This window comes from Mus caroli, chromosome 13 (genome assembly GCF_900094665.2).
Source record: "Mus caroli chromosome 13, CAROLI_EIJ_v1.1, whole genome shotgun sequence".
Taxonomy (NCBI): domain Eukaryota; kingdom Metazoa; phylum Chordata; class Mammalia; order Rodentia; family Muridae; genus Mus; species Mus caroli.
This window is the reverse complement of record NC_034582.1, coordinates 79871628-79877908: the sequence shown is the minus strand read 5'-3', so window position 1 is coordinate 79877908 and position 6281 is coordinate 79871628.

The following is a 6281-nucleotide window of genomic DNA, read 5'->3' as shown; positions in this document are numbered from 1 at the left end:
CCCAGCAAAACTCTCAATTAGCAAAGATGGAGAAAAGATATTCATGACAAAACCAAATTTACACACTATCTTTCCACAAATCCATCCCCACATAGGATAATAAATGGAAAAACCCCAACATGAGGAAGGAAACTACACCCTAGCAAAAGCAAGAAAGTAATCTTCTTTCAACAATCCCAAAAGAAGATAGCCACACAAACATAATTCCACCTCTAACCACAAAAATAACAGGAAGCCATAGTAACTTTTCCTTAACATCAAAGGATTCAATGCCGCAATAAAAAGACATAGACTAACAGATTGGATATGTAAAAAGAATCCAGCATTTTGCAACATACAGGAAGTCCACCTCAGTGACAAAAGCAGACACTACCTCAGAGTTAATGCTGGAAAAAAATTTCCAAGCAAATGGTCCCAAAAATAAAGATGAAATAGCCATGCTAATATCCAATAAAATAGACTTTCAACCAAAAGTTATCAAGTGAGATACAGAAGGATACTTCATATTCATCAAAGGAATAATCCACCAAGAGAAAGTCTCACTTCTAAACATCAATGCCCAAATGCAAGGGCAATCACATTCATAAAAGAAACTTTACTAAAGCTCAAAGTACACATTGAACATCACACAATAATAGTGGGAGACTTCAACACCCTACTCTAATCAGTGGACAGATCATGGAAACAGAAACTAAACAGAGACACAGTGAAACTAACAGAAGTTGTGAACCTGAGAAGCCAAGATGGAAACAGACTGACAGGAAGAAGATCCTGAACCAGCAAGGCTTTAAATAGCCACAGGTAGTTAAAATGTCATACAGGATATAATAATTGCGATAATTTCTCTTATCTAGGTGGGCAGCTTTTATCTTTATCAATTGGTTCTAAAATTATTGAATTGGCATCTTGTGAAGGGAGAACTTATTGATGCAAAAATCTGATTGGTTCATCAAAAGCTTCTACAGTTTTGTTTCTACTGGGTAAATGGGCGTTGTGGCATCTGGCCTCAGGGTAGATGGTCATTGCGTGGGGCTGGCATGACAGTGAAGGGAATTCTGGAGCTCCAGCCCCACCAAGGAGTTGGTGGGCAGAGAGTAGCCAAGTAGGACTGCACCAGGTAGAGAGTTGCTGGCAGTAGCACGGGAAGCCTGCTGGACATTTTTAAGAATGTACCGCAACAAGTGCCAAACCAACACGTTGGGTACGAATCCACTAGAAATTTAAGATTAGTAGCCTGAGAGTTTCATTTTCTAAGTGTGAGGAAGGTAGCACTAGATAAGTCACATGACTCAAGCGCGGGATTTGAAACAAAGCAAGCTCTAAGGTCCTTTGCTATGGGATATTGCAGGCTGCTCTGAGTTAGGAGAAGAATGAAGTTGCCTAATTTTTAGGGCAGAGGGACTGAGCTGTGAATTATAAGCTGGGATTATTTGAATTTAGGATAGATTTATATACAGATTCTGTCTGAATCATGAGTGTGGTTTGGAACTAGGGTAGGGAACATTAGTCACTGACTCCAGAGTAGAGAGTGCAGTGATAGTCATTGCCTGCTTTGATCAGGTATTAATTACGAATATCTGTGGCTCCAGGTAGAGAGATCAACAGATAGGTGGTATGAAAAGAAAGATATATTGCTCTATTACACTTTACAGGAAACTCTAATTCTGTCTAACATGGGCTCCACGGGAATCTTGGGTTATATTCCTGCTTGGATAAATAGATGAAGCCTAATACAGTATTTTAGTTTATTTTATTGTTTTGGATTGTTTTAATTTTCAAAATGGGTGTGATTTCGAGTTTTGTGGTTACACTATTCCTCTGGGAAAGAGGTCTAAATAAAGGGTTTTCTGATTACTGGCACAAGGATATGTTGATTTGGGAGAAAGGTCTTGTCTCTGCATGTTTAGAAAAGGTGATTAGGGTCTTTACAATTTCCACAGTTATATGGACCAGATGTGACAAAGGGAGACCTCCAGAGGACTAGATTCCAGAGAAGCAAATAAAAATATTTCTTGATAACACTAAAATTTTGTTTTGAGATTTGTATATTATAGAATGTACAGCCTTGGTGAATCTCCTCATCTGACATGCTGGACTGACCTGCTTGAACTCCTGACATCCTGGACTTTCACCTGGATCCAGTCAAGACATAGACTTCAGAGACTAAATCAATTGTTGGTGTGGCCTTCTTAAGGACAAACAAGTCTCCTATTTTCCCTACTCTTCCTTCCCCTTTCAAAATATCACAATGCCCATATTTAGCTTGAAGAAGTTATGAAGAGTCGTCAAGCCAGGTCTCTGGGTTTTGAGGCTGGAGGGGATTATTGTAGGTTGTTGTTCTAGGGAATGTAGAAATGGTCATAATTGGAACAGGGAAGGGTAGCTAGATTTGATTGTATAGCCAAAAATCTCATTATGTAGTTTTTACTAAGAAGTCATAATTTCTTATTTGGGGACAGAATATATTTAGATGCAAGACCAAGGTTTTCATTGGTTTAAATTTCTTCTATTGATACAAAAATTTTAGATGTACACGGCTTAGACCCAGTCCCTCTATAACTGTTATTATAAACTGAGCTGAGATGTTTACACCTGTGAGTTAATGACCAAATAGCAAAGCCATGGTTCTGAGTTTAGTGTTAGGGTGTTTTCAGAGATTTTAATTAGAAATAGCTGAGAGTAGTTAACGGAGAACAGCCCAGATTACTTTACATAGATTTCAAAAATGTCAGAAATCCACAGAATGTGAAATTTAATGTTATTTATTCACTTGTTGTTGAGACAAGTCTGCTCCTGACACCATAGCCTTTTCTTGAATTCAAAGAAGAAATTGAGTATCAATGGAATTGGTCTAGTTGTGGCGAAACAGCCACTAGGCAAGAATTGCCTCATTTCATCTACAGACAAAATACTGTCCAGAAAAAGGATACAATTTATAGGTTAGGGTAGCTTAGTTCTGCTGAAACAGAATAGGCTACTCTTTCTCTCTCTCTCTCTCTCTCTCTTTTTTTTTTTTTTTTTTTTTTTTTGGTTTTTCAAGACAGGGTTTCTCTGTATAGTCCTGGCGGTCCTGGAACTCACTTTGTAGACCAGGGTGGCCTCGAACTCAGAAATCCGCCTGCCTCTACCTTCTGAGTGCTGAGATTAAAGGCATGCGTCACCACGCCCGGCTTAGGCTACTCTAATTTTCTATTTCTCTAGGGTCTGTCAGATGATCCTTCACCAAAAGGCTTAAAACAGACAGATGCTCCAACTTACTGACTAATTGGTACTATATAGGTAGGCAGCTCTCTCTACAATTTGTCTCAGTTGTAGAAGCTGTGTTAAGCTTCTTATATGTTTTCTGTCAATGTTAGTCATTCCCAGACTTCTGACAGGTTTGAAAAACTACGTATAGTCTCCTAGCCAATCCAAGCTATTTACTTTGAGAGAACAGATTTGAGATGATAGTTTTCAGATGGGATAAAATATAAAGCCAAGACATAAATCTGGTTGAATCATCAGTCTTTTAATTTAGGATAGATGGCAATGTTCTATCTGAATAAAAATGATGGACTGGGTGTTAGGTCTATCCTCTACCTTATAATTGCAAAATGGTAATAGTGGTTCTCAATTTATATTTTGAAAGAAAAGTTGTTTTTATTTTTTATTTAAACAGAAAGGGTGATATATATGAAAGGATATTCCCTGTCCAATCACACAAAAATATTAGGGCAGCAGGAGGCCTGTGATTAGACAGGGAAAAGGGGAGTCAGAGCTAAGAGTGGCAGAGACAGAGGGCATCTCAGGAGACAGGGAGAAGCCAAGATGGAAATGGACAGACAAGAAGAAGAACCTGAACCAGCATAGATTTAAATATCCACAGGCAATTATGACATCATAAAGGATAGCATAAATGGGATAATTTGGCTAGTCTAGGTGGGCATCTATAATTTTTTTCAATTGGTTCTGAAATTCTTGTATTGGCATCTTGTGAAATGAGAAACATCTGATTGGTTAACAAAACCTTTTAGAGTTTTGTTTCTACCATGCCAAAAGGGGAAAAAAAAAAAAAAAGAAATTGTGAAACAAATGGATTTAACAGATGTCTATGAGACATTTCATCCTAAAACAAAAGAATACACCTTCTTCTCAGCACCTCATTATACCTTCTCCAAAACTAAACATATAACCAGTCACAAACAGGCCACAACAGATATAAAAAGATTGAAATAATTGTGTACATCTGATCTGATCACCACAGACTAAGGCTTGTCTTCAATAACAACAAAAGCAATAAAAAGCCCACATACATGTGAGAGCTGAACAGCACTCTACTCGATGATAACTTGGTCAAGGAAGAAATTAAAGACATTTCAGAGTTTAATGAAAATGAATGCATAAATACTCCAACTATGGGACACAATGAAACCATTGCTAAAAGACAAACTCATAGCTGAGTGCCTCCAAATATGCAGAAATCATACTAGCAGCTTGACAACACACCTGAAAGCTCTAGAACAAAAAGAAGCAAATACATCCAAGAGGAATAGACAGCAGGAAATAATCAAACTTAGATCTGAAATCTACCAAGTAGAAATAAAAAGAACTATACAGGGAATGAACAAAACAAGTAGATGGTCCTTTGAGAAAATCAACAAGATAGATAAACCCTTAGCCAGACTAACCAGAGGACACAGAAACAGTATCCAAATTAACAAAATCAGATATGAAAAGGAAGACATAACAACCAAACCTTAGGAAATTCAAAAAATCATCAGCTCCTGCTAAAACAAACAAACAAACAAACAAATACCACTATACTGAACAAAACTTGGAAATCTGGATTAAATCGACAGATAGTAGGTAGCAAAGTTAAATCAGGATCGATAAACCGTCTAAATAGTCCCACAACCCCTAATGAAATACAAGTAGTCATTACAAGACTCCCAACCTAAAAAAATAACCAGAACCAGATGGGTTTAGTGCAGAATTCTATCACACCTTCAAAGAAAACCTAATATCAACACTATTCACACTCTTCCACAAAATAGAAACAAAAGGAGCACTACCCAATTCATTCATTCTATGAAACCACAATTAAAACTAAACCACACAAAGACCCAACAAAGAACAGAAACTTCAGACCAATTTCCACTATGAATATAGATGCAAAAAATTCTCAAAAATATTCTCGCAAACCAAATCCAAGAAAACATCAAAATGATCATCCACCATGACTGAGTAGACTTCAACCCAGAGATGAGGGGATAGTTCAATATATGGAAATCCATCAATGTAATCCACTATATATACAACCTCAGAAACAAAAACAAAAGACAAAAACCACACATGATCATCTCATTAGATTCAGAGAAAGCATTTGACAAAATCCAAGACCCCTTCATGGTAAAAGTCTTGGAAAGATTAGGAATTTAAGGCCCATACCTAAACATAGCTAAAGCAATATACAGCAAACCAGTAGTCTATTTCAAAATAAATGGAGAGAAACTTGAAGCAACCCCACTAAAATCAGGGACTAGACAAGGCTGCCCACTCTCTCCCTGCCTATTCAATATAGAACTCAAAGACCAAGCCAGATCAATTAGACAACAAAAGGAGGTCAAGGGGATACAAATTGGAGAGGAAGAAGTCAAAATATCACTATTTGCAGATGCTATGAGAGTATACCTAAGTGACCCAAAAATTACAGTGGAGAACTGCTAAAGCTGATAAACAACTTCAGCAAAATGGCCTAATATAATATTAATTCAAGCAAATCAGTAGCCTTGCTTCACTCAAAACATAGACTGAGAAAGAAATTAGGGAAGTGACACCCTTTACAATAGTCACAAATAATATAAAATATCTTGGTGTGATTCTAACCAAACAAGTGAAAGTTCTCTATGACAAAAACTTCAAGTCTCTGAAGAAATAAATCAAAGATCTCAGGAGATGGAAAGACCTCCCATGCTCATGGATTGGCAGGATTAATATAGTAAAAATGGCCATTTGCCAAAAGCAATATACAGATTTGATGCAATCCCCATCAAAATTCTCACTCAGTTCTTCATAGAGTCAAATAGAGCAATTTGCAAATTCATTTGGAATAACCAAAAACCCAGAATAGCGAAAACTATTCTCAACAATAAAAGAACTTCTGGGGAAATCACCATCTCTGACCTCAAGCTGTACTCCAGAGCAAAAGTGATAAAAACTGTATGGTATTGGTACAGAGATAGGCAAGTATATCAGTGGAATAGAAATCAAGACCCAGAAATGAACCCACACACCTTTGGTAA